At 44.9% G+C, this 12,961-nt stretch overlaps 1 pseudogene; it reads left to right on the forward strand.

Moving 5' to 3' along the window:
* Positions 1-3,732: 3,732 nt before the first annotated feature.
* LOC105716010 (tetraspanin-17-like) lies at positions 3,733-6,217 on the forward strand (annotated as a pseudogene).
* The last annotated feature ends 6,744 nt before the right edge of the window (positions 6,218-12,961 follow it).

The raw sequence follows: 12,961 nt of genomic DNA on the forward strand, positions 1-12,961 counted from the left end.
ATGGAGACCATCCTGGCCAACATGGTGAAACCTCATCTCTACTAAAAATACAAAAATTAGCTGGGCATGGTGGTGTGTGCCTGTAGTCGCAGCTACTCGGGAGGCTGAGGCAGGAGAATTGCTTGAACCCAGGAGGTGGAGGTTGCAGTGAGCCAAGATCACACCACTGCACTCCAGCCTGGCCCCTGGCGATGGAGCAAGACTCTGTCTCAAAAAAAAATAGACTCTTCAGGTGAAAGCAGAAATAATATGAATGTAATCACTTTCTGGCCTTGGCTGACCTAATTAGAAAGGAATCTGGTCTTCTGCTTCTTCCATATGTCTTCCAACACCCATGAATGCACCCTTGAGTCATGTCATAAATTTTACAAATAACAATAATAACATTAATATTATAGAGGCATTTCCAAGGGCAAAATGCAGTTTGTCCTTTGGTCAGGGGGGAATTCATAATTACTATTTTTAAAAATTTCTATCAATGCAGATTTTCAAAATAATATTGAGACAAGAATTTATTGTTTAGAAATGCTAGCTCATCACAGTCATTTTTCCTTCTTCCTAAGCTGAGGCTAAAAGGGAAAACCAAGTCTGAATTAAAAAACCTATAGAAATGTCACTATATCCTAATCTATTCAGAAGCCAGAGGCATAAACTGCTTTTTCAGTATCTTTGATGAAGTACTAGCAGGGTTTACTGTAGGCTTTCCTTTGAGGCTCTGATTAGCAGTGATATGTACAATGACTGCTTTGCACATATCACAGACTACCCTGAGCTGGAATCATTGGGCAGTATTAACAGCGAGCTCGGGGCTGAGTCAGCAAACACTGCCCATAGTCAGCACCTTTATCTTAGGGATGCAGGAAGGCAGAAATACCAGTCTTTTCCATACAACTACTTACAAGTAAATATAATAAAGATGAAATCTGTTAGTGTTTAGGGAGATGATGTTCTGAACACCTGCTATTTAGATTGGCTGCAGGTAACCTCATGAAAGAAATGTACTCTGATCCCTGAAGTTGCTACAATAAATATTATCTGTGTGTAATGGAGGGAATATTGACTGAAAGGGATGAGGATTTTTCTGAGAGTGCAATTGATTTTCTAAAAAAATAAACACAGTTATTGGCAGAAAGCCTGTTGGTGGTTAATTTGAAATGGAATTTTAAAAATTACTTTTAAACAATAGCTTAACTTTCTTAGGGTGAATGTGACTGAATTTGGTGTGAAATGGTAGAAGACCTCAACACGGGTTTACGCAAAAACCAAGATGGATATTCTCAATCAAGAAGTATGTTTAGCCCCAAAACCTAAAATGCAATTAAAAAAATAAATAAAATAAAATAAAATAAGCATATTTAGCTCAATTCAGAGGCCCTCTCACTCTAGGTGAGTTTAGTTCTTCAAAATATAAAGAACCTCAGGCTGTAGGCCATAGGAAAGGAAGCCCTGTTGCCACCTCTGGGTGCATTGATGTGACTGAGGCATGAAAACTAAGCTATATGAAGAAGCCACTGCAGCCAAAACCACCATTCCCCACCAGACCTACAAAATTAGAATCTGGATCTGAAATTCCTGTTGCCAAAGTCTAGGACGGAGCACCTAGGGCAAAACCTCTTGAGAGCAAGGACTGCATCTTGGTCTTCTTATTGGTTACCTCTTGTGCTTACCACTTCCTCATATATGATAGATGGCCAGAAAGGTGTGCAATGGGTGAATAAATATATGAGATGTGATGCAGATCATGAAAGGCTGAGGATACAAAGACAGAGAGTGTTGGTGCTGTTTTTCTTCCTATGCAAAGGTATTTTCTGAATTTAGAAAAAAATATGCCACCAGAATTCCAAGCAAAGCACATTTGCTTTAAAAAAAAAAAAGAGAGAGAGAGACAGTGATATCACAATCTGCAGGACATTTGTAAAGAGTCATAGGCTAGGGTCCAAGCAGCCTCTTGGGTTCCCCTTGAGTTGGTTGAATGGGACAGGCAGCAGAGGATGAGAGGAGAGCTGCCTTCTCTCCCACTGAGAGACAGTTGGAAGACTTTCATCTGGAGAATACTACCGCAGAGCTTAAGAAGATCTCTTTGGTTGAAATTTATAAATAGAAGTACATATGTTGTTTCTCCTAAGTTCATAAAATTATTTCTCACCTGTAAAATGAGATGAGAATTCCTACATGATAAGACAGTTTTGCAGAGTAAACAAAATGATGTTTATACGAGACTTGGTATTTTGCCTGACTTATGGTCAGTATGCAATAAATTGTAACTGGTGTTATGATGACTAATATTATTATTATTGCTGTCCCAAATTGGGTTTCCCAGGACAGATATTTGCACACGAGGCATTTACTAGGGAATGCTCTCAAAATCAACACTTGTGGAAGGAAGGAAGAAGGAAGCAAGATTGGGCAGAGGGAGAAGCTGAATTAAGACAGTCATAATAAAGGCCTCAGTCAGGGCCACAGGGAGATCTGGTCCAGACTAGCTCTTCAGAATTGTCACTGGCTGGGGCAAGAAGGCTGGGCTTTTCTACCCTGACATGGATAAGTCAGTATTATAGGTTGATCTACAAGGAGGCAGACCTGGGAAAAGGCAGTTTTCTTCAGCCGAGGCCATCCGTAAAGAGGGCTCCAAGCTGAGGGCCATCTTTCAGGAGAACTTCTAGAAGTTAGGGGAGTAAATAATTCATTTCTGAGAGGATTCCTGAGTGCATCACAGAGTACACCCCAATTAGTAAGTAAGAAGAGTGCTTCAGAGGGCTCATATGACTTGTCCAAGACCACAGCACAGAAACAGCAGAACTAGGAACAAAAGATACATCTTCTGACTTCTAATTCAGTCCTCTTCAAGGGCCCAGGACTCTTCCAAGTCAGCTGGCATTTCTACTCATTATTATGCCAGCAACTCCTGCACCTCATCTGATCCTACAGAAATCAAGGAACATCTGCTTAAAGTAGTTGCTGTGTCTTTTCCTGAGGATCAGACAGTTAAGTTTATTCAAGAAAAAGAAAAAAAAATGTGGAAAGGGTAGTTTTTTTCAAATAATGCTTACCCCTATGAAGGTTCTCATATTTGCACCATGTTCCTATCATTAGAAATACACACACACACACACACACACACACACACACACGCAATCCCAAAAGAATCTGTTTATTTTTATTTATTTATTTATTTATTTATTTTTGAGACAGAGTCTCTGTTGTCCAGGCTGGAGTATAGTGGCACAATCTTGGCTCGCTGCAACCTCTGCCTCGCGGGTTCAAGCAATTCTTCTGACTCAGCCTCCTGAGTAGCTGGGTTTATAGGCACACATCACCACGCCTGGCTAATTTTGGTATATTTAGTAGAGACATGGTTTCCCCACATTGGCCAGGCTGGTCTCGAACCCCTGTGTCATGATCCATCTGCCTTGGACTCCCAAAGTACTGGGATTATAGGTGTGAGCCACTGTGCCTGGCCAAAGGATCTGTTTAAATGAAGATTTTGTCCATAGGCCTACCAAATTAGAATATCTATGGATGGGGAACAGCTCAGGGCTCAGGGCTAGGCGGTCTGGATGCTGAGGGTGGTCCCTGAGGGGCGGGCGGGGCCCGACTGGTGCTCTGTGTGACCGCGGCCATGAAGCTGCAGCCTCCCGGCTAGTCCCTGAGCGGCTCTAGCCTAGGGTGGCCCGAGGGGCACTGGGCCTGGCTCCCGGCTCCAGTTTCTGGGCCGGGGGGTGGCCACTCACCATGCCCGGCAAGCACCAGCACTTCCAGGAACCCGAGGTCGGCTGCTGTGGGAAATACTTCCTGTTTGGCTTCAACATCATCTTCTGGGTGCTGGGAGTCCTGTTCCTGGCTATGGGCCTCTGGGCCTGGGGTGAGAAGGGTGTTCTCTCCAACATCTCAGCGCTGACAGATCTGGGAGGCCTTGACCCCGTGTGGCTGTTTGTGGTAGTTGGAGGTGTCATGTTGGTGCTGGGCTTTGCTGGCTGCATCAGGGCCCTCCGGGAGAACACCTTCCTGCTCAAGTTTGTTTGCATGGAGGATGGTTTTTCAGAGAGAGCAGGGTGTGAATACCAGACAAAGGGGAATGGATGCACAGTTCTCCATGTTCCTCGGCCTCATCTTCTTCCTGGAGCTGACAACAGGGATCCTGGCCTTTGTCTTAAAGGACTGGATTCCAGACCAGCTCAACCTCTTCATTAACAACAATGTCAAGGCCTACTGGGTGACACTGACCTCCAGAACCTCATTGACTTTGATCAGGAATACTGGTCTTGCTGCAGAGCCCGAGGCCCCAATGACTGGAACCTCAATATCTACTTCAACTGCACTGACTTGAACCCTAGCCAGGAGCGCTGTGGGGTGCCATCTCCTGCTGCGTCAGGGACCCTGTGTGAGATGGAAATGGTGGGACCTTAGGGCACAGGCATGGGGACTTGTCTGGAGGTCTCCCTGCACCCTCTACATCCAGATAAACACAGCTGCAGCCAATGTCTGCTCCTGGCCAGCTTGAAGGTTGGCCGGGTGTCACTCTCAGTTACAGTCGTATGTGGAAGATGTCCTCAACACTGTTGGGGTCCATGAGATCGGCACGTCTGCCAGGGGTCTCCTGACCAGCAAGAGGGTCCTAATACCTGAAAGAGAGAGTGCACGGAAGAAAAGAGAGATAGAGAAAGAAATGGGTCTGGAGGTCTGATAAGAGCTATGCTCAGATCAGCGATTTATTCTTTGTGCACAGAGGCTTATATACGTTTTTTCATACAGTGACTGACGTAGGTCCCATTACAAAAGTTTTATCAGGAGGGAACAGAAAATTACAAAGTAAGCATGGGAGGGGGTAGCATACAGGTTTATCTAAAGATCGCTGGACCCAAAACAAACAAAAGATTCTAATCCTATTAAGATTCTTATCCTCTTATCAATGACTACAGTTACAGTAAATAACATTAAGGCGAGCGATAATTTGAGGGGTAGCATTTTTCTAGTAACATGTGAGCGATCACGGGATTTAGTGAATGCAGGTAAACAGAGTCATAAAACCAGCCCAGAATGGGAACTTCAAGAGACAATAGTCTCGTAAATAGTCACGCAGGCCTCACCCAGACATGCCATTAGCTCAGTGGATCAAAAATAGGCTTCTGCAAACTCAGGCCTCTATCACTTCCTTCTTTTTTCCTCAGCTCAACTGCCCTCAGCGTGGGGAGAATATGTCTGGGCTCTAACTCCGCCATGGCGGAGACACGGAGGGGTCTCTACGCTGGTGGAGTGATCCCCATACAACACCCAGTGTGGCTACGACATCCAGCTCAAACTGGAACTGGAGCAGCAGGGCTTCATCCACACCAAAGGCTGAGTGGGCCAGTTTGAGAAGTGGCTGCAGAACAACCTGATTGTCATGGTGGTAGTCTTTGTGGGCATCGCCGTCCTCCACATCTTTGGCATATGCCTGGCCGAGAACCTCATGAGTGACATCAAGGCAGTGAAAGCCAACTGGTGAGGCTGCCATAGGCCATGTCCACATGCCTAGCTTACCCAGCCTCGGGGGCCCCCCAGGACCCTCCTACCACACTCGTGATGGGCAAGGCTGCAGGAGGCATTCCTGCTGGGACTGAGCCCTGAGGGGTTCACCTGAGCCCCTGTGCTGTCCACCCATGGAGAAAGCTGCTGTGCTTCTGCCTGGGCCACTTGTCCTGCGTGTGCACGCACATACACATGCAGGCACACATGTGCACAGAGAGTCACTGTCTCGGCTACATTTGGGGTAGTGGGATCTCCAGGGGAATAGGAAGGGTGCAGCTCAGAGGGTGCAGGCCAGGCGGGGTGGGAGGCACTGTGTGGAGGGCCCACCCCTGTTTCCTGCCCCTCAGTGCTGGGACACACTTTTCTGGGTATGGCTGTATGGGATGTTCCCAGAGCCACTGCCTCAAGCAGCTTCAGAGTGCTCTTCTCTATGAGCTGTGACTTTGAGCCTGCCAGGAACCCACCTCGGCCTCAGTGTTCCAGACTCTGAAATGGGGCCAAGAATTTTCTCTCTCTCGCTTGCCTCTCAGGAGCAAATGGAATGATGACGTTGAAAACCACTGGCTTATGCCCACCATTTTCGAGGTCCTGTCCACGGTGGGGCCTCAGCAGAACTCTCTGGTTGGGGCCCATGGCCTGGCCCCACCCTGCCGACATATTTTCTTTGGCCTGGGTGGTTTATATCCTCGAGCCAACCTTTAAAAATTGATAGATTTCATATAAGAGTCCAGACCCACAGCTTCTTTTGAAGAATGACCACCTGGCTACGCCGGCTCTTCAGTGGCAATACTACCTGGGACACTGCCTCCCCTGTCATCAGGAGCCCCAGGTGGTCTGTTCTACTCACCTAAGTGCCGCCTAACCCTGGTACACTCAGAGTTGGCCTCTCTCACCTCTGCGGGGTTATTCCCTGCACCTCGAGGCCGCTGCGGGCCGACCTGGAATGCAACACAGGGACCTGAAGAATCCGGAGGCTGGACCCGCTCTGAAGAGGGTGCAGCCTGGGAGGGGCGGCCTTGCTGGGGACTCCGGTGGGAGTAGAGTGCCCAGGAGAGGGTCTAAGGGGTGGGATGGGGTCAGGACAACTTTGCAAAAGAAGTAGCTGGAAGCCAAAGGACTGGGGGGAGCCTGTTTGGGGAGTCTGGATGGTTGACTCCTAGGAATCAAGTTCAGCATCTTAGCCGTGGCTGCAGAGCTCCCTGATGTGCACCCACACTCCCTGGGTCTGGCTTCCTCCCGCAACCTCTCGCCAGTAGAGCATGTGCTGCTTACCAGCCCTTCCAGGTTCTGGGAGTTTGGGAATTTGTCAAGAGTCAACTGGCTCAGGCTTGGGAAGGCTGGCTGCTGCCCTCAGCTCCGCCTCATCAGCTATGCAAGGGGTATGTGTGGAGTTACCCTGCCGCCCCCTCCCTGGGCTTGTCCAGAGATCTCAAACTCGGATGCCCCTTCAGCCATGTAGATGATATAAGTGGATGAAGCAGGCCCTGAAGTTGGGAGCCTGCTTCACTTTGACTTTCCCACTGTTGCTGGAGACAAAGACATCGTGATGAGAGAAAGTTCTCACAATCTAGTGGGTAAATGCCACTTGCCTTGAGGGCAATAGAGTGTGGTGTGTCCCCATCTGATGGTGACCACTGCCATGTTCAGGTGTAGCTAATTGCTCTGATTGCTCTGATGTGGGAATGCAGGCCTAATGCCAGAAATCTGGAGAAGCCAGAAATACAGATTTGTATGTGAGGTGTCCTGATTTTTAAGTTGTTGGCAGAAACTAAACTAATTCAGAAATTAAATCTGCAGGCCAAACAAGGTGCAGGGCCCAGCTTTGGCCCCATGCCCCGTAGGTCCCTCTAGGACAGTCACCACTGGGGCCCTGGCTGCTCTGCCATTCAGGGATGCTGGGCACTGCTGCCTGGTGGCCAGGGTGTGGGCTGTGTGCCCAGCATTGTGGTTCCTTGGCCCCACTGGACAGTGTCCTGGGCCCCTGACAGATGCTGGCTGTGAGTGGTTTATACATGCTACAATAAATGCAGCTCACAGTGAAAAAAAAAAAAAAAGAATACCTACGGATGAGGCCCTGGAGCTGCCTTTCTCACAATCACCTCAAATGAGTCTTAAGCAGACTAAAGTCGGTGGACTGCTATAAATGACCCATATCACTGGTCTAAATTTATGATCATATTTTTACTTTGTGCCTATAAACTGACTTTGGAAGCAATCTGTAGAATCAAAGAATTCTCAAGTTAAAAGGCATTGTGATTACTATTGAGTCTTCATGTTTGCGAATAAAAAACTCAAGGCCCAAGAGGAAGAGTAACTTGCCCAGGTTAGAAGAGATTAAGGACCAGAGCCAGGCTCTCACTCTGAGTCAAGTCCTCTTGTCACTCTAACAGACTTCTTCAAAGAAGAGTTTTAAACCACTTTCCAGTGTAGAAACAACTTTAAAAAATGTTCCAAGGCTATTCTCATGACACAAGATATTGAAATTTATAATATCTCATTTGTCTAGATCTGTTATAAATACCCTATAACATCACCTGGAACTGCTCCAATTCATGTATCTTGTGACTAGAAATGCTAGAAGCCTAGTTATTTGAATATGGTTGACCCAATGGGAAGAGAAGACTTTAAAGCCATCCATACCAAAAGAAATGGTATTTCCTTCTGTATCAGTCCATTCTCACACTGCTGTAAAGATACTATCTGAGACTGGGTAATTTATAAAGGAAAGAGGTTTAATTAATTGGCTCACAGTTCCATATGGCTGGGAGGTCTCAGGAAACTTACAGGTATGGCAGAAGGCACAAGGGACTCAAAGCATGCAGGAAAGAGAGAGAGAGAGCAAAGGGGGAACTGCCAAGCACTTTTAAAACCATAGCTCTTGTGAGAACTCATTCACTATTAAAAGAACACCATGGGGGAAACTATCACCATTTTCCAATCACCTCCCACCAGGCCCTCCTTCACACCTGGGGATTACAATTCCAGATGTGATTTGGGTGGGGACACAGAGCCCAACCATATCGCCTTCTGAAGTTTGCTGGAAATGAACTTTACAATCTAACTTATTTTTATTTAGACATGAGCTTGGGTTTTCAAATCTATTCCTTAAAGAAGGAGAGGGCGAGAAGAGGGACACTTCAGGGCACAATCACATTTTAGATTTGTTTTTTTACTTGAAATCTCTCAGCTTTGATTAACAGCAACTATAATAACAACAAAAATAATGATGATGATGGAAATCAACCTATACTTTCCTCTTCAATGGTCCCCACACTCAGTGACTCAAATAAGCATAAAATATGAAGGATATGATTGCTTCTGTTGGCATCTGTGGTTTTTCAGGTCTCCAAATGGCCTGTTGTTAATTCCATTTATAGCAAATTGAGGAAATAAATAAATTCTTAACAGGTACCTATGAAAATGTGGCAGGCTGGCATGTCAGCAGTCAAAAATCTACTTTAACTGATGTTCCTGCCCATTAATTCCATTAAAAGTTTCTAAACTCAAAACCCAGCTTTTTATGGCTGCATCGTATTCCATGGTATATATGTGCCACATTTTCTCTGTCCAGTCTATCTTTGATGGGCATTTGGGTTGGTTCCACATCTTTGTTCTTGTAAACAGTGCTGCTGTGAACATACATGTGCATGTGTCTTTATAATAGAATGATTTATAATCCTTTGGATATATACCCAGTAATGGGATTGCTGGGTTAAATGGAATTTCTATTTCTAGATCCTTGAGGAATTGCCACACTGTCTTCCACAATGGTTGAACTAATTTACACTCCCACCAACATTGTAAAAGCATTCCTATTTCTCCACATCCTCTCCAGCATCTGTTGTCTCCAGATTTTTTAATGATTGCCATTCTAACTGGCAAGAGATGGTATCTCAATGTGGTTTTGATTTGCATTTCTCTAATAATCAGTGATGATGATCATTTTTCATATGTTTCTTGGCCCCATATATGTCTTCTTTTGTAAAGTGTCTGTTCATATCCTTCTCCCACTTTTGGATGGGTTTGTTTATTTTTCTTGTAAATCTTCTTTAGTTCTTTGTAGATTCTGGATATTAACCCTTTGTCAGATGGGTAGATTGCAAAAATTTTTTCCCATTCTGTTGGTGGCCAGTTCACTCTAATGATTGTTTCTTTTGCGTACAGAAGCTCTGGAGTTTAATTAGGTCTCATTTGTCTATTTTGGCTTTTGTTGCCAATGCTTTTGGTCAAGAAATCCTTGCCTATGCCTATGTCCAGAGTGGTTTTGCCTAGGTTTTCTTCTAGGGTTTTTATGGTGTTAGGGAGTTCGTGTCCTTTGTAAGGACATGGATGAATCTGGAAACCATCATTCTCAGCAAACTGACACAAGAACAGAAAATCAAACACCACAAAAATCTCACTCATAGGTGGGTGTTGAACAATGAGGACACATGGACACAGGGAGTGGAGCATCACACACTAGGGTCTGTTGAAGGGGGTCCAAAGGAGGGATAGCGGGGTCATGGGGAGTTTGGGGAGGGATAACATGGGGAGAAATGCCAGATGTAGATGATGGGGGGATGGAGGCAGCAAACTACATTGCCATGTAACAATGGCATGTAACCTATGCAACAATCATGCATGATCTGCACACGTACCCCAGAACCTAAAGTACAATTAAAAAAAAATAAAAAACCAGCTTAAAGTGAGATGCAGAACGTTTTTGATTCTGTTCAGGGAGGTGATATGGGATAGTGGGGAACCCAGCCGAGAAGTCAGTAGGATAAATTCTCCATCTCTGGCTTCCACCAACACATGGCATATGTTTTAAAAACATTTCTCTCTTGATGCTTCAGGCATTGTGTCTGCTGCTGAGTGCTTTTCATGCCTGAGTCTTGTTTCCTGAAGCTGTTCACAGCATCTAATTCCACAGGAACTTCAGGGTGTCACATGGACCATATCCATGTTTCAAAGCTAACTTGACTTTTCATCATCCCAAGGGGGAAGAAAGAGTTAATTTCTTTTTTAACTAAATGAAGGAAGGGTGCGGTGGGGGCAGGCACAGTGGCTGTAATCCCAGCCTTTGGGAGGCTGAGGTGAGTAGATCATTTGAGTGCAGGAGTTCAAGATCAGCCTGGGCAACATGGTGAAATCCCCTCTCCACAAAAAGTACACAACTTAGCCAGGCATGATGGCACACACCTGTAGTCTCAGCTACTGGGGAGGCTGAGCAGGGAGGATCACTTGAGCTCAGGAGGCAGAGGTTGCAGTGAGCCAAGATCAAGCCACTGCACTCCAGCCTGGGCAACAGAGTGAGACCTCATCTCAAGAAAAGAAAAAAAAAAGAAAAAAACCTTGGCAGTGTTGTAACCACAGATATGGCCTCAGAATACAGAGCTCAAAGATAAAAAAACTTGGTCATCTCTGACACTCACTAATCATTTATTGAACACAAGCCCTTGTCAGAATCAGTCCAGACTGGAGTAGGCTAAATATTATGACTGAGGATGTTTTTCAGTAGCCTCTTTAAGCAGAAATGGCTTCTCCTTCACCATTGAAAACTTTCCCATTTAGAAATGTATTGGATTCAAATCAGGTGTTTCTGGAGGAGTAGGAAAGGACTAACAGTCATGTACACTGTAGTGCAGATTTCAGAGTACCATTCGTAGCAAGAGTTCTTTGTATGCCTTCAACAGGAATTAACACTGACTTCACGTAAGGGAGAAAGTAAAACTTAACCAGAGGATCTGGGATTACTCATAAACCTGAAGGAAGAGTCAATTGAAGAAACCTGAAGGAAGAGCCAACCAGAAATTGATGTGCACTGACAGCAGGGATGCTCCAAGATTCCAACCCCCAGGAGACAGAACCTGAGTCGTCAGTGTGGGCTCGTTGCTTGCCCACTGCCTGCTCTACCCCAGGCCAGGGGCAGGGACCATATCAGCTGTATAGCACTATGTAACAGATATATTATTTAGAGTAACACAAGAAAAGGTGTGGGCAGTAGCTGAGGGAACCCACCCTGGGCCACACACACTTCCTCTTCTCTGCTGGTTGAGTACTCACAGAAGGTATACACCTTGGAGATCTCAGTGCATTCTTCTGATAAATAAGGTGACAAAGAAATGAGCCATAGCCATTCCACGTTTGCATGTGAACTTCTAAAAACATTAATAGAATAAAATAGATCACTGATAGAAACGCTAAAATAAAAATAAGACATAAATTATATAACAATTATTTATTGAGTACCTACTTTGTTACAATAGATAATAACTTTTCCATTGTGTTTAAGTGTCTGAGGATGACTAAGACATATTTCATGTGGTTCTTGCTCTTAGGGAATTTTTAATCTACTTGGAGTTTAATTGTGAATTCATTCATCAATGCAAGACACCAGACATACTGGTAGATGAAAAAGCATGGTCCTGCTCCTCAATACAGCTCACTCTGGTGCAGAAGATGTCAGACTGCAAAATAAATATTAAATTCCACATCACGATGCAAAACAATTGAGGGGTATATCACCAGAAAACTATAACTAATATAGAGAGATGAACATTTGTTAAAGAGAACACATTCAAGGTTATCCCTGTAACTTTGCATAGAAAAAAAGGTTTGGGCTTATTTATAGATACAAAAACAATAAACAAAGTAATAACGTTTATTGTGGTGGGTTTGCTGCGTGTAAAACACTTTTCCAAATGATGTTTTTTAATCCGCATAACACAGTTAAGTATTAGTATTTTCTTTTACCCAGTAGGAAAACAGAGCTCGGAGAGGTGTTTGTTTGAGATTCTATAGCAACTAGCTGGGAGAGTCACTATTTCAACCCAAGTCTGCCCAACCATCTGAACCAATCACAATGCCATGTAAATTTCATCCATCATGTGTGACATAGTGGAAAATCAGCGAGAACGCTGCTGTTGGAACTCAGTGAGTTCTGAGAGTGAAGAAATACAATGATTCCCCATCTGGATTCATCCTATTAGACTCCTGGCCCCCTTACCACTGGATCTTGGCTAGATAGTTTCAGATGTGCTAGGGGAAGCAATTGAACTCCTGGGGTGTGCTGTCAGGGCTAAGAAAAACCTGTTCCAAAAACCAAGTGACTTCAGCATCTAGGTAGAGTTAGAGGACTTCCTTCCTGACATAAGAAGACCTCTGCCCCCAGCCCAGTGACCAATTGGGGTCAATTACAGTGAATTTCAGGATATGTGCAGGGCTTGTGGAAAAAGACATGCAGAAAAGACAAAGGCCAGAGCTGCTACAGCCATCTTATCACAGGGGAAAACTGGTACGACAATAGAGCCGGCAGAGAGAATAGGCCAAGAGACAGAAAAGAGAAATTGAATCCAGGTGAGTTGTTTACACTCCTGTATCCATCCAGGCCAGAAGCACCTTCTGCCATTAACACTGCTCAGTTATGTGAGTCAATTAAGACTCTTTTCACCTAAAAAGCTTAAGTCACGTT

This window comes from Aotus nancymaae, unplaced genomic scaffold (assembly GCF_030222135.1).
Source record: "Aotus nancymaae isolate 86718 unplaced genomic scaffold, 86718_ANA_hifiasm-v0.15.2.pri h1tg000064l_1, whole genome shotgun sequence".
Lineage (NCBI taxonomy): Eukaryota > Metazoa > Chordata > Mammalia > Primates > Aotidae > Aotus > Aotus nancymaae.